Source organism: Balaenoptera physalus (assembly GCF_965194825.1).
Source record: "Balaenoptera physalus genome assembly, chromosome: 2".
In the NCBI taxonomy this organism is placed as follows: domain Eukaryota; kingdom Metazoa; phylum Chordata; class Mammalia; order Artiodactyla; family Balaenopteridae; genus Balaenoptera; species Balaenoptera physalus.
In genome coordinates this window covers 66,448,998-66,472,656 of record NC_138883.1, presented here as the reverse complement: position 1 = coordinate 66,472,656, position 23,659 = coordinate 66,448,998, and the positions used below count along the sequence as shown (strand labels likewise).

Here is a 23,659-nt window from a genome sequence, read left to right as displayed (position 1 = left end):
TGGCTGCTTCCCACTAGTTATCTATTTTACATTTGGTAGTGTATATATGTCCATGACACTCTCCTACCCTGTCACATCTCACCCCACCCCCTCCCCATATCCTCAAGTCCATTCTCTAGTAGGTGTGTGTCTTTATTCCCGTCTTGCCACTAGGTTCTTCATGGCCTTTTTTTTTTTTTTCCGTAGATTCCGTATATATGTGTTAGCATACTGTATTTGTTTTTCTCTTTCTGACTTACTTCACTCTGTATGACAGACTCTAACTCCATCCACCTCATTACAAATACCTCCATTTCATTTCTTTTTATGGCTGAGTAATATTCCATTGTATATATGTGCTACATCTTCTTTATCCATTCATCTGTCGATGGACATTTAGGTTGCTTCCATGTCCTGGCTATTGTAAATAGAGCTGCAATGAACATTTTGGTACATGACTCTTTTTGAACTATGGTTTTCTCAGGGTATATGCCCAGTAGTGGGATTGCTGGGTCGTATGGTAGTTCTATTTTTAGTTTTTTAAGGACCCTCCATACTGTTCTCCATAGTGGCTGTATCAATTTACATTCCCACCAACAGTGCAAGAGTGTTCCCTTTCCTCCACACCCTCTCCAGCATTTATTGTTTCTAGATTTTTCGATGATGGCCATTCTGACCAGTGTGAGATGATATCTCATTGTAGTTTTGATTTGCATTTCTCTAATGATTAATGATGTTGCGCATTCTTTCATGTGTCTGTAGGCCATCTGTATATCTTCTTTGGAGAAATGTCTATTTAGGTCTTCTGCCCATTTTTGGATTGGGTTGTTCGTTTTTTTATTATTGAGCTGCATGAGCTGCTTGTAAATCTTGGAGATTAATCCTTTGTCAGTTGCTTCATTTGCAAATATTTTCTCCCATTCTGAGGGTTGTCTTTTGGTCTTGTTTATGGTTTCCTTTGCTGTGCAAAAGCTTTTAAGTTTCATTAGGTCCCATTTGTTTATTTGTGTTCTTATTTCCATTTCTCTGGGAGCTGGGTCAAAAAGAATCTTGCTGTGATGTATGTCATAGAGTGTTCTGCCTGTGTTTTCCTCTAAGAGTTTGATAGTGTCTGGCCTTACACTTAGGTCTTTAATCCATTTTGAGTTTATTTTTGTGCATGGTGTCAGGGAGTGTTCTAATTTCATACTTTTACATGTACCTGTCCAATTTTCCCAGCACCACTTATTGAAGAGGCTGTCTTTTCTCCACTGTATATGCTTGCCTCCTTTATCAAAGATAAGGTGACCATATGTGTGTGGGTTTATCTCCGGGCTTTCTATCCTGTTCCATTGATCTATATTTCTGTTTTTGTGCCAGTACCAAACTGTCTTGATTACTGTAGCTTTGTAATATAGTCTGAAGTCAGGGAGCCTGATTCCCCCAGCTCCATTTTTCGTTCTCAAGATTGCTTTGGCTATTCGGGGTCTTTTGTGTTTCCATACAAATTGTGAAATTTTTTGTTCTAGTTCTGTGAAAAATGCCAGTGGTAGTTTGATAGGGATTGCATTGAATCTGTAGATTGCTTTGGGTAGTATAGTTATTTTCACAATGTTGATTCTTCCAATCCAGGAACATGGTATATCTCTCCATCTATTTGTATCATCTTTAATTTCTTTCATCAGTGTCTTATAATTTTCTGCATACAGGTCTTTTGTCTCCTTAGGTAGGTTTATTCCTAGATATTTTATTCTTTTTGTTGCAGTGGTAAACGGGAGTGTTTTCTTAATTTCACTTTCAGATTTTTCATCATTAGTGTATAGAAATGCAAGAGATTTCTCTGCATTAATTTTGTATCCTGCTACTTTACCAAATTCATTGATTAGCTCTAGGAGTTTTCTGGTAGCATCTTTAGGATTCTCTATGTATAGTATCATGTCATCTGCAAATAGTGACAGCTTTACTTCTTCTTTTCCGATTTGGATTCCTTTTATTTCTTTGTCTTCTCTGATTGCTGTGGCTAACACTTCCAAAACTATGTTGAATAATAGTGGTGAGAGTGGGCAACCTTGTCTTGTTCCTGATCTTAGTGGAAATGGTTTCAGTTTTTCACCATTGAGGACAATGTTGGCTGTGGGTTTGTCATATATGGCCTTTATTATGTTGAGGAAAGTTCCCTCTATGCCTACTTTCTGTAGGGCTTTTATCATAAATGGGTGTTGAATTTTGTCGAAAGCTTTCTCTGCATCTATTGAGATGATCATATGGTTTTTCTCCTTCAATTTGTTAATATGGTGTATCACATTGATTGATTTGCATATGTTGAAGAATCCTTGCATTCCTGGGATAAACCCCACTTGATCATGGTGTATGATCCTTTTAATGTGCTGTTGGATTCTGTTTGCTAGTATTTTGTTGAGGATTTTTGCATCTATGTTGATCAGTGATATTCGCCTGTAGTTTTCCTTCTTTGTGACATCTTTGTCTGGTTTTGGTATCAGGGTGATGGTGGCCTCGTAGAATGAGTTTGGGAGTGTTCCTCCCTCTGCAATATTTTGGAAGAGTTTGAGAAGGATAGGTGTTAGCTCTTCTCTAAATGTTTGATAGAATTCGCCTGTGAAGCCATCTGGTCCTGGGATTTTGTTTGTTGGAAGGTTTTGAATCACAGTTTCAATTTCAGTGCTTGTGATTGGTCTGTTCATATTTTCTATTTCTTCCTGGTTCAGTCTCGGCAGTTTGTGCATTTCTAAGAATTTGTCCATTTCTTCCAGGTTGTCCACTTTATTGGCATAGAGTTGCTTGTAGTAATCTCTCATGATCTTTTGTATTTCTGCAGTGTCAGTGGTTACTTCTCCTTTTTCATTTCTAATTCTATAGATTTGAGTCTTCTCCCTTTTTCTCTTGATGAGTCTGGCTAATGGTTTTTCAATTTTGTTTATCTTCTCAAAGAACCAGCTTTTAGTTTCATTGATTTTTGCTATTGTTTCCTTCATTTCTTTTTCATTTATTTCTGACCTAATCTTTATGATTTCCTTCCTTCTGCTGGCTTTGGGGTTTTTTTGTTCTTCTTTCTCTAATTGCTTTAGGTGCAAGGTTAGGTTGTTTATTCGAGATGTTTCCTGTTTCTTGATGTAGGCTTGTATTGCTATAAACTTCCCTCTTAGCACTGCTTTTGCTGCGTCCCATAGGTTTTGGGTTGTCGTATCTCCATTGTCATTTGTTTCTAGGTATTTTTTGATTTCCCCTTTGATTTCTTCAGTGATCACTTCGTTATTAAGTAGTGTATTGTGTAGCCTCCATGTGTTTGTATTTTTTACAGATCTTTTCCTTTAATTGATATCTAGTCTCATAGCGTTGTGGTCGGAAAAGATACTTGATACGATTTCAATTTTCTTAAATTTACCAAGGCTTGATTTGTGACCCAAGATATGATCTATCCTGGAGAATGTTCCATGAGCACTTGAGAAAAATGTGTATTCTGTTGTTTTTGGGTGGAATGTCCTATAAATATCAATTAAGTCCATCTTGTTTAATGTATCATATAAAGCTTGTGTTTCCTTATTTATTTTCATTTTGGATGATCTGTCCATTGGTGAAAGTGGGGTGTTAAAGTCCCCTACTATGATTGTGTTGCTGTCGATTTCCCCTTTTATGGCTGTTAGTATTTGCCTTATGTATTGAGGTGTTCCTATGTTGGGTGCATAAATATTTACAATTGTTATACCTTCCTCTTGGATCGATCCCTTGATCATTATATAGTGTCCTTCTTTGTCTCTTGTAATAGTCTTTATTTTAAAGTCTATTTTGTCTGATATGAGAATTGCTACTCCAGCTTTCTTTTGATTTCCATTTGCATGGAGTATCTTTTTCCATCCCCTCACTTTCAGTCTGTATGTGTCTCTAGGTCTGAAGTGGGTCTCTTGTAGACAGCATATATATGGGTCTTGTTTTTGTATCCATTCAGCCAGCCTGTGTCTTTTGGTGGGAGCATTTAATCCATTTACATTCAAGGTAATTATCGATATGTATGTTCCTATTCCCATTTTCTTAAATGTTTTGGGTTTGTTATTGTAGGTCTTTTCCTTCTCTTGTGTTTCTTGCCTAGAGAAGTTCCTTTAGCATTTGTTGTAAAGCTGGTTTGGTGGTGCTGAACTCTCTCAGCTTTTGCTTGTCTGTAAAGGTTTTAATTTCTCCATCACATCTGAATGAGATCCTTGCTGGGTAGAGTAATCTTGGTTGTAGGTTTTTCTCCTTCATCACTTTAAGTATATCCTGCCACTCCCTTCTGGCTTGCAGAGTTTCTGCTGAAAGATCAGATGTTAACCTTATGGGGATTCCCTTGTGTGTTATTTGTTGTTTTTCCCTTGCTGCCTTTAATATGTTTTCCTTATATTTAATTTTTGACAGTTTGATTAATATGTGTCTTGCGTGTTTCTCCTTGGGTTTATCCTGTATGGGACTCTCTGTGCTTCCAGGACTTGATTAACTATTTCCTTTCCCATATTAGGGAAGTTTTCAACTATAATCTCTTCAAATATTTTCTCAGTCCCTTTCTTTTTCTCTTCTTCTTCTGGGACCCCTATAATTCAAATGTTGGTGCGTTTAATGTTGTCCCAGAGGTCTCTGAGACTGTCCTCAGTTCTTTTCATTCTTTTTTCTTTATCCTGCTCTGCAGTAGTTATTTCCACCATTTTATCTTCCAGGTCACTTATCCTTTCTTCTGCCTCAGTTATTCTGCTATTGATCCCATCTAGAGTATTTTTAATTTCATTTATTGTGGTTTTCATCATTGCTTGGTTCCTCTTTAGTTCTTCCACATCCTTGTTAAATGTTTCTTGCATTTTGTCTATTCTATTTCCAAGATTTTGGATCATCCTTACTATCATTATTCTGAATTCTTTTTCAGGTAGACTACCTATTTCCTCTTCATTTGTTAAGTCTGGTGTGTTTTGACCCTGCTCCTTCATCTGCTGTGTGTTTTTCTGTCGTCTCATTTTGCTTATCTTACTGTGTTTGGGGTCTCCTTTTCACAGGCTGCAGGTTTGTAGTTCCCGTTGTTTTTGGTATCTGTCCCCAGTGGCTAAGGTTGGTTCAGTGGGTTGTGTAGGCTTCCTGGTGGAGGGAACTAGTGCCTGAGTTCTGGTGGATGAGGCTGGATCTTGTCTTTCTGGTGGGCACGTCCACGTCTGGTGGTGTATTTTGGGGTATCTGTGGCCTTATTATGATTTTAGGCAGCCTCTCTGCTAATGGATGGGGCTGTGTTCCTGTCTTGCTAGTTGTTTGGCATAGGGTGTTCAGCACTGTAGCCTGCTGGTCATTGAGTGATGCTGGGTCTTGATGTTGAGATGGAGATCTCTGAGAGATTTTTGCTGTTTGGTATTACGTGGAGCTGGGAGGTCTCTTGTGGACCAGTGTCCTGAAGTTGGCTCTCCCACCTCAGAGGTACGGCCCTGATGCCTGGCTGGAGCACCAAGAGCCTTTCGTCCACACGGCTGCAGGCTGGCTTCTTTGGTGGTCACAAGATGAGTTTTTCTGCAGCTCCAGAGTTGAAGAAATATCCTCTTCAGATGTCTTCTTCAGAATAAGAAAATCTTTCCCAGAAATCCCCTTGCAGACCTCTATTACCTCTCATTGGCCAGAACTGGGACATATGACTGCCCCTTGGAATGACTCTTCACACCAGCCAGTAAGAATCTGTTTATGTGAAGATCTCTTTCCTTTTTTTTCCATTGCGCTTCATCTGCTTTTACCGGCTCACGGCGTGCTCGCCCCCTGCCCTTCAGACCAGAGTTCCTGGTACAAAATGGCTGCCCCGGCACCCTCATTGTAGTTTTGATTTGCATTTCTCTAATAATTAGTGATGTTGAGCATCTTTTCATGTGCTTCTTGCCCATCTGTATGTCTTCTTTGGAGAAATGTCTATTTAGGTCTTCTGCCCATTTTTTGATTGGGTTGTTTGTTTTTTTAATATTGAGCTGCATGAGCTGTTTATATATTTTGGAGATTAATCCTTTGTCCATTGATTCATTTGCAAATATTTTCTCCCACCCATTCTGAGGGTTGTCTTTTTGTTTTGTTTATAGTTTCCTTTGCTGTGCAAAAACTTTTTAAGTTTCACTAGGTCCCGTTTGTTTATTTTTGTTTTCATTTCCATTACTCTAGGAGGTGGGTCAAAAAGGATCTTGCTGTGATTTATGTCAAAGAGTGTTCTTTCTATGTTTTCCTCCAAGAGTTTTATAGTGTCCAGTCTTACACTTAGGTCTTTAATCCATTTTGAATTTATTTTTGTGTATGGTGTTAGGGAGTGTTCTAATTTCATTCTTTTACAGGTAGCTTTCCTGTGTGTGTGTGTTTTAATTCTAGCCATCCTATTATTCCTTTTTGATAGGGATTGCATTTTGATCTGTAGATGACTTTGGTAATATTTCCATCTTAACAGTGTTAAGTCTTCCAATCCCTGAACACTAGATGTCTTTCTGTTTATTTAGGTCTTCTTTAATTTCTCTCAACACTGTTTTATAGTTTTCATTGTACAAGTCTTGCCTTTCCTTGGCTAAGTTTATTCCTAGGTATTTTATTCTTTTGGATGCTGTTATAAATGGAATTATTTTCTTAATTTCATGTTTGGAATGTTTGTTTCTACTATATAGAACTGATTTTCGTGTGATTATCTTTTATCCTGCAACTTTGCTGAAGTTTTTTTTATTAGCTTATTAGTTTTTTTGGTGTGTGTGTGTATTTGGGATTTTGTCTGTATATAAGGTCATATCCATTGTGAATAGGGATAGCTTTACTTCTTCCTTTGAAATTTGGTTGCATTTTATCTCTTTGTCTTGCTCTGGCTTGAACTTCCAGTGTAATGTTGAAAAGCTGTGGTGAAAGTAGGCATTGCTGGTATTCCTTACTTTAGAGAAAAACTTTCATTCTTTCACCATTATGTTAGCTCTGAGTTTTTCATACATGCTCTTTATTGCATCGCTGAAGTTCCCTTTTGTATTAGTTTCCTGGAGTTGCCATAATGAAGTCCCACAAACTGAGCAGTTTAAAACAGCAGAAATTTATTTGCCAACAGTCTAAAGGCTGGAAATCTGAAATCAAGATGTCAGCTGGGTCACACTTCATCTGAGACTCTGCGTAGAATCTTTCCTTGCCTTTTTCTGGCTTCTGGTGGTGGCTGTCAATCCTTGGTGTTCCTTGGCTTGCAGCAGTGTTACTCCATTCTCTGCCTTTGGGGTTCTCCCTGTGTCTCTGTCTTCTAAGAAAGACACTAGTCATTGTATTAAGGACTCACCCTACTCCAGTATGACATCGTCTTATCTTAGCTAATTACATCTGTGATGACCCTGTTTCCAAATAAGTTCCTCTTCTGAGGTATTGGGGGGTTGTGACATCAACATATCTTTTGGGAGACAGAGTCAACCCATAAAACCTTTTATTCCTAGTTGAGTATTTTTTATCATGAAAAGGGTGTTGGATTTTGTGAAATGGTTTTTCTTTCTCAATTGAGATGATCGTGTGGGTTTTTTTCTTTCATTCTATTAATGTGGTGAGTTGCATTGATTGTTTTTTTCTTATGTTGAACCACTTTTGCATTCCTGTGATAAATCCCACTTGCTCATGGTATATAATCTTTTTAATGCTGTTGCATTCAGTTTACTAGTGTTAAAGTTTTTTGCATCTGTATTCATAAAGGATATTCCATAGTTTTCTCTTTTTTTTGGTGTCTGTCTGGCTTTAGTATCGGGGTAATACTTCATAGAATGAGCTAGGAAGTGTTTCTTCCTTTATCCTTTAGAATGATATTTTAATGAAAGTTTTCTCTGGTATTAAAAATGTGCTATCTTCAGAATCTTTTGAAGCATTCCTATGTTAGAGACTTTCTAAATTGTTTTCTAGATTTTATAGTTTTTCAATTTCCTGCTTTGTTGTCAGTGTACCTCCTGCTGCTTATAATCTTATTTTGCTTTTCCAGTTTGCAACTACTAATCTGCTGTGAGTCAGGAGAACATATGGCAGAGTTAGTTTAAGTTGTGCTTTTGGTTAGGTTAAATAGAATCTGTGGAAAAACAGGAGGTATTCCTCCTATAAAGGAAATAATATATTTTAGTGCAAGGGCTTTGTACATCTTTTTGGCTATTTATAATCCTTTTTGTTTCCATTTTTTCAGTTATGACAGGTTAGGTGAACACGTTCCAGATAGGGGAAGAATTTCTTCACCTATGTATCCTAAAATTTATATTTGCATGTAGATATAGTTAATCTGGAATGCCCCCACTATTACAAATGAATTATAAAGAAATAAACTATCTGTATAGCTTAGAGGTTATTTTTCTGCTAAGACTCTTGTTAGAAGGATGAATGTCTCAGTAAGTTTCTTTAAGTATTGGTCTAAAAATTATGTTGTTCCAACACACCAATGATGGATGAAATAAATGAGGTGAAATGGGTAAATGAATCTTTGTTTTATTGCTAAATAAAGGTCAGTATAACTTTCTTTTTATTTAAATATATAACTTTTTATTTTATTTATTTTATTTAAAAGCATTCCCACTTGCTTTTTTGAAGAACTCCTACAAATTTTCATTATTCTAACAGTTTTTCACTAAATGTCATTACCTAATGTCTTCTGTACTTCCTTGTCCTACCTATATATATCTCAATCCATTTTTATGTTCACTCCTTTGCATACCTCCTCAACCCCCACCATGTTATTCTCTTGGGAAACCTCAACTTTGGTTAAACTAACTGCCTGTCTACTCTGTGGTTGGACCAGAAAGTAGATTATAGCTGTAGAAAAACAAAAACCATGCATTTTGTGTTAAATATGTGACCACAAATCTGAAGTAACCATCCCATATTTTCTTTATTTCTTCACATTTTGAAAACTTTTGAACCTTCAGAAATGTTGCAAGAATAGTATGATTGAGCATCCATATACCTTTCATCTAGATACACCAGTTTGGGTGGGGGGCTGGGTTGCCACATTTCTCCCCAACTTTTTTTTTTCCCCCAAACCATTTGAAAGTCACAGACATCATGGCACTTTGCTCTTAAATCTTTTTGGCATGTGTCTCTTAAGAACAAGGACATTTTCTCCACATAATCACAGTATAAATACCACCTTCGGGAAATATAACATTGATAAAATACTGTTATTTAATATTTTATTTATAATCAAATTTCCTTCATTGTCCCATTGTCACTCTTACAGCTTTTTTGTTCTTTCACTAGGATCCAGTCAAGGATTGTGCATTGCATTTCTTGCTATGTTTCTTTAGTTTTCTTTAATCTAGAATAGTTCCCTAGCCTTACGTATGTTTTCCTGACACATTCTTTGAAAATTTTAAGTCACTTTTTTGCAGAATGTTCCTGAATTTTGTCTGATTCCTGGTCAGATTCAAGGTAAACATTTTTGGCTGGAATTCTACACAGGGCTGTTGTGTCTTAATGCATCACACTAGGAGACATATTATTTCCTAAAGGACTTTTTATGTTGCTTTTGAATTTCTAGGTTTTTAATAACCTTATCCGTGTCAGATAATGCTAAAAGTTGGTATCATTGGCATCTGAATTTAATGATTCAAGTGTGACTTGTTTATTATTGATCTAGCAAAGAGAAATTATAAATTAGACCTTAAAGCCTTTCTTTAGATAATTTTAGTATGCCTATATCTAGCAGAAATTCCTTAAGGTTTTTTAGTATGTTAATATGTTACCTTTTGTGTTTTCTAGTTTTGAAATAAATTTTTATCTGTTAGCAAGAACATTTTCTTCTTTGAAGTAGTTGGTCATTGGGTTACAGCCTATGCTTTGTTTTGTTTTGTTTTTTAAACACCACAGCCATTGGACCATAATCTCTAAGAGAGGAGGGACCCCCAGCTCCTAAAACTAGGAGGACATGTGAATAAATCCTTTTTTAATAAATGTTTAAAAAACGAATCCTAATTATTTTTAATAATCCTAAGTGTGTGTCCTTGTGCCAGTAGTTACACATGAATGATATCTCTTTAAGTCTTTATTTAACAAACTAGAATTAGCATTTATTATTTTTTCCTATAAAAATGCATGACCTTTGCAAAAGATGAGAGAATGGAGGCATTTGTGCTACAGTGTGACTTTTATAATTTACATTTATATCAATTGACTAATTTGTATTGTGCTGAGCCTGTTATATCATTAAAAACCCAGGTTTTACATTGTGATAATAGTGGATGATGAAGGTGATACATGATATGCAGGATGCTCTGTGGTTATGACAGGAGAAAGCTATGTCAAATACTTTGTTTTTAAGTTAGATTGAAACATACGGAATCGTCATTTTTTGTTATTGACAACCAGGTGATTATACCTGAAGCTCTTTTGTTTTTTTAATGGTGAAATTCCGGCTGGAAAATGAATGTGTTGCAAGTCTGAAGAAACACTCTAGCCCTTACTCTTTTTATCCCCAAGGTGGAATAATTAGTAATCTATTCAGCTTTTACTGAATGCTTCCTATTTGTATAGTAAACTTTCGGTATGCTATAAAATAAGTGTGTTGTTTATTCATTTAATTTTTTTAAAGTATTTATTTATTTATTTAGCTGTGCTATGTGGCTTAAGGGATCTTAGTTCCCCGACCAGGGATTGAACCCTTGTCCCCTGCAGTGGAAACATGGAGCTCTAACCACTGGAATGCCAGGGAATTCCCTGTAGTTTATTCATTTAATTTTCACACCTCTATGGCATGTGTGTGCATTTACTATCTCTGTTTTACAGAGCAAGAAACTGAGGCCCAGAGAAATTAAGTAATTTGTCTGAGGTCACACAATTGGATTCTAGCCCAGGCTCCACTACGATTATCGCTTACAGGTGATTTTTGATAGCCAGGGGTTTTTTTGTTTGTTTGTTTTGATTTGTTTTAAGGAAAGGAACTATCTATTTCATTACAGCAGGAAAAAAAGTACAGATGAGTCCATAAGGAATAGAACTGAAAAAATCACCTGTGATTTCATGAGCAAGAGATAAGTTTTTCTTCTTCTAAATGTTTACACATTTAAACATATATAGCTTTTTCAAAAGGGGAAAATTCAACATGGTTTTGTAATATTTTTAATACATGAGCAAAACTTCATTCCATTTGATAAGATACTTTGGAATTATTTTTTATGACCTATATTTCATATCTAACATCTTGATAATTATGGTTTATTCAGTAATTTCGTATTTCTGAACATGTCTTGAAACAGTCAATAATGGCAGTTATCCTTTTGTTTACATCTATGCTCGTATTTTTATTTTCTAGGAAAAATGACTAGACATGAAATTGCTATGCCCAACCCCAGTGATAGAAATCATGCAGAGAGAGGAAATCACCTAGCATAAAACAAATGGGGTAGCATGTCAAAAATATTTCCTTTTATATATTGAATGAGACAAACTAATGACCCTGGCTTGCCCAGTTTCTGATTTTAGCAAGTCACTTCACTTTTCTAAGTTTGTTTCCTTATCATTAACATAAGGCCTCTTGTCCGTTATTTTGAAAATAGAATGAAAACAATGCATGTCATGTTTACGTTATGTATTTTTAAGCATTATATGTAGAAAGTAACAAAATGAAAGATTGGAACACTGTTGTTGCTTTTTCTTGGATATTAAAGAGATATATATATCTCTCTTTAATATAGCTTCCCCCCCATATTTAAAAATACTGTTTTTGATTGAGGAAAAAAAACTACTGCCTTTAGCCTTGTTATTTCTGTAGCATTCTTGTCCCTGAAGTGTCACTTATCATTGCTAAAAGACTCTCGCTCCATTGATGTTACTTCATCCTTATAAGCTTTGATGTATCTATATATGTCTATATCTTTTTTTTTAAAAGAAGTTTTAGGTTTATAACAAAATCAAGAGGTTTAGAGATTTCCCATATACCCCCATCCCCCCACACATGAAACCCTCCTCACCCCCCATTACCAACATCACTCACTAGAATAGTACGTTTTTTGCCAAGGATGAACCTGCATTGACACATGATAATCACCCAAAGTTCATAGTGTACATTAGTGTTCACTCTTGATGTTGTACATTCTGTTGGTTTGGACATATGTATAATGACATACATATCCATCGTTATAATAGCATACAGAGTATTTTCACTGCCCTAAAAATCTTCTGTGCTCTGCCTATTCATCTCTCTCCACCTCCCTCACCCCTGGCAACCATTGATCTTTTTATTGTTTTCATAGTTTTACCTTTTCCACAATGTCATATAGTTGTAATCATGCAGTATGTACCCTTTTCAGATTGGCTTCTTTCATTTAGTAATACGCATTTAAGTTTCCTCCATGTCTTCATGATTTAATAACTCATTTCTTTTTTGGCATTGAATAATATTCCATTGTCTGGATGTACCACAGTTTAATTATCCATTCACCTCCTGAAGAACAGCCTGTATGCTTCCAAGTCTGGGCAGTTATGCTATAAACATAGCTATAGCTATAAAATAAATGTTGTAAACATCTGTGTGCAGATTCTTGTGTAGATATGTTTCCAGTTCCTTTGGGTAAAATAACAGAGGATGATTGCTGGATGGTATGGTAACAGTACATTTAGTTTTGTTTTGTTTTTTTGGTGGTTTTTTTTTTTTTTGTCCACACTGCACAGCTTGTGGGATCGAACCCAGGCCCCTGGCAATGGAAGTGTGGAGAGTACATTTAGTTTTGTTAAGAAACTACCAAGCTGTCTTCCAAAGTGTCTGTACCATTTTGCTTTCCCACCAGCATTGAATGAGAGTTCCTGTTGTTCTCCACATCCTTGTCAGCATTTGGTGTTGTCAGTGTTCTGGATTTTGGCCATTCTAATAGTGGTATCTCGTTGTTATAACTTGCAATTCCCTAGTCACGTGTGATGTGGAGCATCTTTTTATATGTTTATTTGCCATCTGTAGATCTTCTTTGATAAGGTATCTGTTAAGGTCTTTGCCCCATTTTACAATGGAGTTGTTTTCTTATTACTGAGTTTTAAGAGTTCTTGGTATATTTTGGATAACAGTCCTTTATCAGATGTGTGTTTTGTAAATACTTACTCCCAGTCTGTGACTAGTCTTCTAATTCTCTTGATGTTGTCTTTCACAGAGCAGAAGTTTTTAATTTTAACAAAGTCCAGCTTATCGATATTTTTTTCACAGATTGTGTCTTTATCTAAAAAGGCATCACCATAGCCAAGGTCATCTAGGTTTTTAACTCTGTTGTCTTCTAGGAATTTTATAGTTCTCCATTTTACATTTAAGTTTGTGATCCATTTTGAGTTCATTTTATATATCTATATATAATTTATTTGGCTGTGTCGGGTCTTAGTTGCGGCACGCAGGATCTTTTCATTGCGGCGCGCATGCTCGCTCTTCGTTGTGGCGTGCAGGCTTCTCTCTAGTTGTGGCACACAGGCTCAGTAGTTGCGGCACGCAGGCTCCAGAGTGCGCGGGCTCAGTAGTTGCGGTGTCTGGGCTTAGTTGCCCCACGGCGTGTGGGATCTTAGTTCCCCAACCAGGGATCAAACCCACATCCCCTGCATTGGAAGGCAGATTCTTAACCACTAGACCACCAGGGAAGTCCCCAGTTTGAGTTCATTTTGTCAAGGGTGAAGGTCTGTGTCTAGATTCATTCTTTTGCATATGAATGTCCTATTTTTCTAGCACCATTTGTTGAAGAGACTGTTTTTGCTCTGTTCTTATTGCCTTTGCTCCTGTGTCAAAGATTAGTTGACTATTAATGGGTGTTTATTTCTGGGCTCTCTACTCTGTTCCATTGATCTATTGAATATTTGCCTCTTTTTTCCTCAATACCATATTGTCTTGATTACTGTAGCTATATAGTAAATCTTAAAGTCATATAACATCAATCCTCCAACTTTGTTCCCTTTAAATATTGTCTTGGCTTTAAGTCTTATCCTCTCTATATAAACGCTAGGATCAGTTTGTTGATAACCGTAGAATAATTTCCTGGGAATTTGATTGGGGTTGCATTGAATCTGTAGATCAGGTTGGGAAGAACTGACAACCTGACTATTTTGTCTTCCTATCTATGAACATGTTATATCTCTCCATTTACAGTTAGTTGACCCTTGAACAACGTGGGTTTGAACTGCGTGGGTCCACTTATACCTGGATATTTTTCAATAGTAAATACTATAGTACTACACAATCCATGGTTGGTTGAATCCGTGGATGTGGAGCAACAGTGGATACAGAGGGCCAACTATAAGTTATACATGGATGAACTACTGCATTGTTCAAGGGTCAGTTGTATTTAGTTCTTTGATTTCATTCATCAGTTTTGTAGTTTTTCTTATATAGATCTTGTACATATTTGTTAGAAAATTTTCATTTTGGGACATGCTAATGTAAGTGGTATTGTGTTTTTAATTTCAAAGTCCATTTATTCCTTGGTGTATAAGGGAAGAAGTTGATTTTTGTATCCTGCAACCTTGCTATAATCACTTACTAGTTCCAGGATTTTTTTGGTAGATAGATTTTCTACATAGCAATTATGTCATCTGTGAAAAATGATAGTTTTATGTCTTCTTTCCCAATTTGTATACCTTTGATTTCCTTTTATTGCTTGAGCAAGTACAAGAACTTCCAGTACTTTCAACCAGATGTTGAAAGGTATGGTGAGAGGGGACATCCTAGCCTTGTACCTGATCGTAGTGGGAAAGCTTTGAATTTCTTTGGGTACTAGACCCTTATCAGATAAATGATTTGCAAATATTTTCTCCCATCTTATAGGTTGTCTTTCTTGATACTGTCCTTTGATGGACAAAAGTTTTAAATATTGTTGAAATCCAATTTATTTTGTTTCTCATGTGTTGGTGCCGTATCTAAGAATCCATATGGGTTGCCAAACCCATTGACATGAAAATGTACTCCTGTGTTTTTTTCTAAGAGTTTTATGGTGTCAACTCTTATATTTAGTAAGTAATGTCATCAGCAATTAGGACTAATTTTACTTAATTCTTTTATGCTTTGGATTCCTTTTATTTCTTTTTCTTGCCTAATCTAGCTAGAACTCCAGTACAGTGTTTATTAGAAGTAATGAAAGCAAGCATCCTTGTTGATTCTGTTTTTCTACTTTTTTATTTTTGTTTTCTACTTTTTATTTTGTTTATATCCATTTTAATTTTTATTTCCTTTGTTCTGTGTAGCTCTCTTTGAGTTTATCCTGTTTTCAGTTCATTGAACTTCATGTATAGATTTCTAGGTTTCTTTTTCATATTTGGAAGTTTTCAGCCATTATTTTTTCAGATATTCTCCTTTCTCCTTTTCCCCTCTGGGAAAGTTTTTATGCTAGTGTTGGTATGCTTGATGGAGTCCCAGAAGTCTCTTGGACTCTGTTCATTTTTCTTCATTCTTTCCTCTTTCTGCTCCCTAGACTGGATGATCTCAATTAACCAGTCTTTAAGTTCATTGTTTCTTCTGCCTGCTAAAATTTGCTGTTAAACCTCTATAGTTTATTTTTCATTTTAGTTATTATACTTTTCAGCTCCAGATTTTCTCTTTAGTTCTTTTAATAATTTCTCTGTATTTATTGATATTCTTCATTTGTTAAGTCATCATTCTCTTGGTTTTCTTTAGTTCTTTGTTCATGGTTTCCTGTAGCTCTTTGTGCACCTTGAAAGATTGATTTAAAGTCTTTGTCTAGTAAGTGCAGTGACTGGGTTTCCTCATGGACAGTTTCTATTAATTTCTTTCTTTTCTACAATGGGCCATACTGTTTTGCTTCTTTCCATGCCTCTTAAATTTTTTGTTGAAAATGAGAGGTTTTGAATATTTTAACATAGTGAAACATAGGCAAGCCCTTGTGCTCTTTCTTCTGGGAGCCACCAGACAGGTCAAAATATGCAACTGTAGTTCTTTGACAATAAGATCTGTGTTGCTCCCTCTGGCACTTGAAGCCTAAACCCAGAGTGCAGGCTGCCTTCCTTATGGTCGTTGCCAGCCTAGAGTGGCAGCGGGAATGGTAGGTGGGCAGGTTAAAGCTTCTTTCTTCACCAAGCCTTCTAATGGTGGTTGTAATTTTTTTACTAGATTCCAGAGGTTCTGCAGAAGTTGATTCTGATACTTTTTGGCTGATCATTAGTTGCTTTTATGGAGGAACCAAGCCCCAAAATTCCTTTCTCTCTTTTGCTGATGCCACCTCCCATGGACATGTTAATCTAATTTGTGGATTATCTATACACCTTACTTCTCCTTTACCATTTGTAATCTGTTTTATGACTTCAGTGAAACTCTTGTTTTGTATCTATTAGCAACTCAAAGAGAACTTAGACCATTTTAGAACTTCAGATATCAAGAGTTCTGTGTAGTGTAAAGATTAGTTACCTTTCTAATGAAAGAAAAAGGGGTGATGATACTTGGTTCAAACATATTTTAAGTTTAGTTTTGGAATATTGGAATATATTTCTAATACCCATATTACTTGGAGGCCCAGGATAGATACTTTGGGTGATTTAAGTCGAAGTTAAACTTGGATAATTCACATCTAGATAATTGAGTTGGCTTCTTCTTCTTTTTTTTTTTTAAAGGAGAAAATCATATGATCATTTCAATAAATATAGTTGATTACATTATTTCTGTATACATTCTTTTTTTTTTCACACACACACACACTGTATTTTATTTTTACAAGAGATTAATAGACTGACACCAAGCATTGTAAATGGATGACCACAACAAAAGCAACAATGATTGCAATTACCAAACATGAAACACACTCGTACTATGTCATAATATTGACATTCAGTCCAGTAATCCTCCACTGTAACAGCTCCTTTACTTTGCAGTGAAAATTGATTTGTATATTCTTTGTCTCTGAGTCCTTGTGGGATTTTTTTATTTTTTAATTCAAACAGAAAGTCACAAAAATTATAATCATCCTCATCAGTTCACTCAGTCGCATGTAATTAATTTTTTTTTTATCTTGATCTTTTGTTAGCACTTTTATGAGTTCATCAGTTTTTCATTAGAGTTCTGAAAATGCTTATTCATTCAGTTCAGTAGTACAGTCAGTTACCAGAAACCTGTACTTGTCAGAGTCTTTTCCATGAATTCCTTGAAGATGAAACCCTTTTATAGGAACATATTTGCAAAAGCATCAGAGTACACCCAGAAATGTCTGTAAGTGACAAAGACTTGAAAATGACCATGGTTAAAGATTTGATGAAAGTTCATAATAATGCAATTGACAAGGAAATTTAGTTATTTCTGAGATATACATTTTAAAGTAATAACTAGAATTATGACTTATAACATTATACTAGAACATATAAAATTTTTAGAAATTTCATGTAATGCCTGAAACATTTATATTAACATATTTCCGTACAAATAACCCAATGAAAGTTTAGTATTAGTTGTTTTGTTTGTTTTTTATACTGCAGGTTCTTATTAGTCATCAATTTTATACACATCAGTGTATACATGTCAATCCCAATCACCCAATTCAGCACACCACCATCCCCACCCCACCGCAGTTTTACTCTCTTGGTGTCCATATGTCTGTTCTCTACATCTGTGTCTCAACTTCTGCCCTGCAAACCGGCTCATCTGTACCATTTTTCTAGGTTCCACATACATGCGTTAATATACGATATTTGTTTTTCTCTTTCTGACTTACTTCACTCTGTATGACAGTCTCTAGATCCCTCCATGTCTCAACAAATGACTCAATTGCGTTCCTTTTTATGGCTGAGTAATATTCCATTGTATATATGTACCACATCTTCTTTATCCATTTGTCTGTCGATGGGCATTTAGGTTGCTTCCATGACCTGGCTATTGTAAATAGTGCTGCAATGAACATTGGGGTGCATGTGTCTTTTTGAATTATGGTTTTCTCTGGGTATACGCCCAGTAGTGGGATTGCTGGATCATATGGTAAATCTATTTTTAGTTTTTTAAGGAACCTCCATACTGTTCTCCATAGTGGCTGTATCAATTTACATTCCCACCAACAACAGTGCAAGAGGGTTCCCTTTTCTCCACACCCTCTCCAGCATTTGTTGTTTGTAGATTTTCTGATGATGCCCATTCTAACTGGTGTGAGGTGATAGCTCATTGTAGTTTTGATTTGCATTTCTCTAATAATTAGTGATGTTGAGCATCTTTTCATGTGCTTATTGGCCATCTGTATGTCTTCTTTGGAGAAATGTCTATTTAGGTCTTCTGCCCATTTTTGGATTGGGTTGTCTGTTTCTTTAATATTGAGCTGAATGAGCTGTTTATATATTTTGGAGATTAATCCTTTGTCCGTTGATTCGTTTGCAAATATTTTCTCCCATTCTGAGGGTTGTCTTTTCATCTTGTTTATGGTTTCCTTTGCTGTGCAAAAGCTTTGAAGTTTCATTAGGTCCCATTTGTTTATTTTTGGTTTTATTTCCATTACTCTAGGAGGTGGATCAAAAAAGATCTTGCTGGGATTTATGTCAAAGAGTGTTCTTCCTATGTTTTCCTCTAAGAGTTTTAGTGTCCGGTCTTACATTTAGGTCTTGAATCCATTTTGAGTTTATTTTTGTGTATGGTGTTAGGGAGTATTCTAATTTCATTCTTTTACATGTAGCTGTCCAGTTTTCCCAGCACCACTTATTGAAGAGACTGTCTTTTCTCCATTGTATATCTTTGCCTCCTTTGTCATATATTAGTTGACCATAGGTGCGTGGGTTAATCTCTGGGCTTTCTCTCTTGTTCATTGATCTATGTTTCTGTTTTTGTGCTGGTACCATATTGTCTTGATTACTGTAGCTTTGTAGTATAGTCTGAAGTCAGGGAGTCTGATTCCTCCAGCTCCATTTTTTTCCCTCAAGACTGCTTGGACTATTTGGGGTCTTTTGTGTCTCCATACAAATTTTAAGATGATTTGTTCTAGTTCTGTAAAAAATGCCATTGGTAATTTGATAGGGATTGCATTGAATCTGTAGATTGCTTTGGATAGTATAGTCATTTTCACAATATTGATTCTTCCAATCCAAGAACGTGGTATATCTCTCCACCTGTTGGTATCATCTTTAATTTCTTTCATCAGTGTCTTATAGTTTTCTGCATACAGGTCTTTTGTCTCCCTAGGTAGGTTTATTCTTAGGTATTTTATTCTTTTTGTTGCAGTAGTAAATGGGAGTGTTTCCATAATTTCTCTTTCAGATTCTTCATCATTAGTGTATAGGAATGCAAGAGATTTCTGTGCATTAATTTTGTATCCTGCAACTTTACCAAATTCATTGATTAGCTCTAGTAGTTTTCTGGTGGCATTTTTAGGATTCTCTGTGTATAGTATCATGTCATCTGCAAACAGTGACAGCTTTACTTCTTCTTTTCCAATTTGTATTCCTTTTATTTCTTTTTCTTCTCTGATTGCCATGGCTAGGACTTCCAAAACTATGTTGAATAATAGTGGTGAGAGTGGACATCCTTGTCTCGTTCCTGATCTTAGAGGAAATGCTTCCAGTTTTTCACCATTGAGAATGATGTTTGCTGTGGGTTTGTCGTATATGGCCTTTATTATGTTGAGGTAGGTTCCCTCTATGCCCACTTTCTGGAGAGTTTTTATCATAAATGTTGAATTTTGTCAAAAGTTTTTTCTGCATCTATTGAGATGATCATATGGTTTTTATTCTTCAATTTGTTAATATGGTGTATCACATTGATTGATTTGCGTATATTGAAGAATCCTTGCATCCCTGGGATAAATCCCACTTGATCGTGGTGTATGATCTTTTTAATGTGTTGTTGGATTCTGTTTGCTAGTATTTTGTTGAAGATTTTTGCATCTATATTCATCAGTGATATTGGTCTGTAATTTTCTTTTTTTGTAGTATCTTTGTCTGGTTTTGGTATCAGGGTGATGGTGGCCTCATAGAATGAGTTTGGGAGTGTTCCTTCCTCTGCAATTTTTTGGAAGAGTTTGAGAAGGATGGGTGTTAGCTCTTCTCTAAATGTTTGGTAGAACTCACCTGTGAAGCCATCTGGTCCTGGACTTTTGTTTGTTGGAAGATTTTTAATCACAGTTTCAATTTCATTACTTGTGATTGGTCTGTTCATATTTTCTGTTTCTTCCTGGTTCAGTCTTGGAAGGTTATACCTTTCTAAGAATTTGTCCATTTCTTCCGGGTTGTCCATTTATTGGCATAGAGTTGCTTGTAGTAGTCTCTTAGGATGCTTTGTATTTCTGTGGTGTCTGTTGTAACTTCTCCTTTTTCATTTCTGATTTTATTGATTTGAGTCCTCTCCCTCTTTTTCTTGATGAGTCTGGCTAATGGCTTATCAATTTTGTTTATCTTCTCAAAGAACCAACTTTTAGTTTTATTGATCTTTGCTATTGTTTTCTTTGTTTCTATTTCATTTATTTCTGCTCTGATCTTTATGATTTCTTTCCTTCTGCTAACTTTGGGTTTTGTTTGTTCTTCTTTCTCTAGTTCCTTTAGGTGTAAGGTTAGATTGTTTACTTGAGATTTTTCTTGTTTCTTTAGGTAGGCTTGTATAGCTATAAACTTCCTTCTTAGAACTGCTTGTGCTGCATCCCATAGGTTTTGGATCGTCGTGTTTTCATTGTCATTTGTCTCTAGGTATTTTTTGATTTCCTCTTTGATTTCTTCAGTGATCTCTTGGTTATTTAGTAACGTATTGTTTAGCCTCCATGTGTTTGTGTTTTTTACATTTTTTTCCCTGTAATTCATTTCTAATCTCATAGCGTTGTGTTCAGAAAAGATGCTTGGTATGATTTCAATTTTTTTAACTTTACTGAGGCTTGATTTGTGACCCAAGATTTGATCTATCCTGGAGAATGTTCCGTGCGCACTTGAGAAGAAAGTGTAATCTGTTGTTTTTGGATGGAATGTCCTATAAATATCAATTAAATCTATCTGGTCTATTGTGTCATTTAAAGCTTCTGTTTCCTTACTTATTTTCATTTTGGATGATCTGTCCATTGGTGTAAGTGAGGTGTTAAAGTCCCCCACTATTATTGTGTTATTGTCGATTTCCTGTTTTATAGCTGTTAGCAGTCGCCTTATGTATTGAGGTGCTCCTATGTTGGGTACATATATATTTATAATTGTTATATCTTCTTCTTGGATTGATCCCTTGATCATTATGTAGTGTCCTTCCTTGTCTCTTGTAACATTCTTTATTTTAAAGTCTATTTTATCTGATATGAGTATAGCTACTCCAGCTTTCTTTTGATTTCCATTTGCATGGAATATCTTTTTCCATCCCCTCACTTTCAGTCTGTATGTGTCTCTAGGTCTGAAGTGGGTCTCTTGTAGACAGCATATATATGGGTCTTGTTTTTGTATCCATTCAGCCAGCCTGTGTCTTTTGGTGCGAGCATTTAATCCATTTACATTCAAGGTAATTATCGATATGTATGTTCCTATTCCCATTTTCTTAAATGTTTTGGGTTTGTTATTGTAGGTCTTTTCCTTCTCTTGTGTTTCTTGCCTAGAGATGTTCCTTTAGAATTTGTTGTAGAGCTGGTTTGGTGGGGCTGAATTCTTTTAGCTTTTGCTTGTCTGTAAAGTTTTTGATTTATCCGTCAAATCTGAATGAAATCCTTGCCGGGTAGAGTAATCTTGGTTGTAGGTTCTTTCCTTTCATCACTTTAAGTATATCATGCCACTCCCTTCTGGCTTTTAGAGTTTCTGCAGAGAAATCAGCTGTTAACCTTATGGGAGTTCCCTTGTATGTTATTTGTCATTTTTCCCTTGCTGCTTTCAATAATTTTTCTTTGTCTTTAATTTTTGCCAATTTGATTACTGTGTGTCTCGGCGTGTTTCTCCTTGGGTTTATCCTGTATGGGACTCGCTGCGCTTCCTGGACTTGGGTGGCTATTTCCTTTCCCGTGTTAGGGAAGTTTTTGACTATAATCTCTTCAAATATTTTCTCTGGTCCTTTCTCTCTCTCTTCTCCTTCTGGGACCCCTATAATGCGAATGTTGTTGCGTTTAATGTTGTCCCAGAGGTCTCTTAGGCTGTCTTCATTTCTTTTCATTCTTTTTTCTTTAGTCTGTTCCGCAGCGGTGAATTCCACCATTCTGTCTTCCAGGTCACTTATCTGTTCTTCTGCCTCAGTTATTCTGCTATTGATTCCTTCTAGTGTAGTTTTCATTTCAGTTATTGTATTGTTCATCTCTGTTTGTTTGTTCTTTAATTCTTCTAGGTCTTTGTTAAACATTTCTTGCATCTTTTCGGTCTTTGCCTCCTTTCTTATTCTGAGGCCCTGGATCATCTTCACTATCATTATTCTGAATTCTTTTTCTGGCAGGTTGCCTATCTCCACTTCATTTAGTTGTTTTTCTGGGGTTTTATCTTGTTCCTTCATCTGGTATATAGCCCTCTGCCTTTTCATCTTGTCTATCTTTCTGTGAATGTGGTTTTTGTTCCACAGGCTGCCGGATTATATTTTTTCTTGCTTCTGCTCTCTGCCCTCTGGTGGTTGATGCTATCTAAGAGGCTTGATGGGAGGCTCTGGTTTTTTTTTTTTTTAAAGTCACTCAGTTATTAGTGAACGGAAGGCAAGATTTTTATCATGGATGATTAAGCACCTTATAATTTTCATTTAGCAAATAAATGCTTATCATTATGTCAGGGTTTCTCAACCTCAGCATTATTGACATTTTGGACATTTTAAATTCTTTATTAGACACTTCAGGATCTAATCTAGGTGCACTGCTCTTAGTAATCATGTCTTTTTTAACACCTTTAGTTTGGGAGAGTTGCTCAGCTTCTTTTGTTTTTCTTGACTTTGAGACTATCAGACTTTCAGCCACTAGTTTTAGCTTCCGTTGATGATTTTTTTTTAGTCTCTCATTTTTTTTATGTTTATTGGTTGGCACTTTACTGTACAAATGAACTTTTTCTTTCTCCTTCAATTTGAGGTTGCTGTTTCCTCATTATTAGATTCAAATTATGCATTTTTGTTAGAAATACCACCAAAGTAATGTTGTATCCTTCTAAGTGCATCATATCTGTTGGGATAGAATGTTATTTTGTCCCACTGTAGATGATAATAATTTTGGTTATTTGGTGGTGTCTGCCATGCTTCACTGAAGTTAAAACTTTGGACTTAATAACTTTGACACTTCTGTCAGTGGATTTTTGCTACCTTTATGATCATGAATTTCTGAATATAAAAAATTAGAATTAACATATTGTCCCATACAAGCGCCTTGACATTTGTCCAGGAATAAATTTGACAAATTCTTCGTTTCTATTGATTCTTTTTTTTTTTCTCCTTGGGATCAGAACAATACAATGCCTTATCAAACTGAGTCTCTTTCAGAAGTGCTTTCAGAAACTTCCTATTGAACATAGAGATAGGTTTTTAGCTGATGACACAAATATTAGATGTTTTGTTATTGTCCCACAAATCCCTGAGGCTCATCATTTTTTTTTAGTCTAATTTCTTTATGTTCTTTAGATTGAGTAATTTCTATTGATTTGTCTTCAAGTTCACTTATTCATTATCATTACTCTCATCATTTTTCTATTATTGATCCCATTCAGTGAATTTGTTCTTTCTGTTACTGTATTTCTATTTCTAAAATTTCCAGTTAGTTCCTCCTTATATTTCTGGTTTTTTTGCTAGAACTTTCTATTGGGAAGTTTGTTTCAAGTGTGTTTATAATTGTTCACTGAAGTGTTTTATGATGCTTTAAAATCCTTGTCAGATAATTCCACAACT

The 23,659-nt window shown here is 35.7% G+C and overlaps 1 protein-coding gene and 1 long non-coding RNA gene across 10 annotated transcripts in view; one reads left to right on the top strand and one right to left on the bottom strand.

The window, feature by feature from the left end:
* Nucleotides 1–23,659, bottom strand: part of LOC309656169 — a 224,613-nt gene that overhangs the window by 2,036 nt on the left and 198,918 nt on the right. The window lies entirely within an intron of this gene.
* ARHGAP5 (Rho GTPase activating protein 5) overlaps nt 1–23,659 on the top strand; it is an 83,737-nt gene that overhangs the window by 45,541 nt on the left and 14,537 nt on the right. Inside the window, exons 4-5 of one of the 9 annotated variants that reach the window (XR_014261125.1) lie at nt 10,714–10,806; nt 10,890–14,226. The exons of 6 other annotated variants lie outside the window; for them this stretch is intronic. The gene's annotated coding sequence lies outside the window, so the exon portion shown is untranslated. Of the gene's footprint in view, nt 1–10,713; nt 10,807–10,886; nt 14,227–23,659 lie in introns of all 9 variants that reach the window. 2 more of the 9 variants (XR_014261126.1, XR_014261127.1) reach the window with 2 other exon arrangements.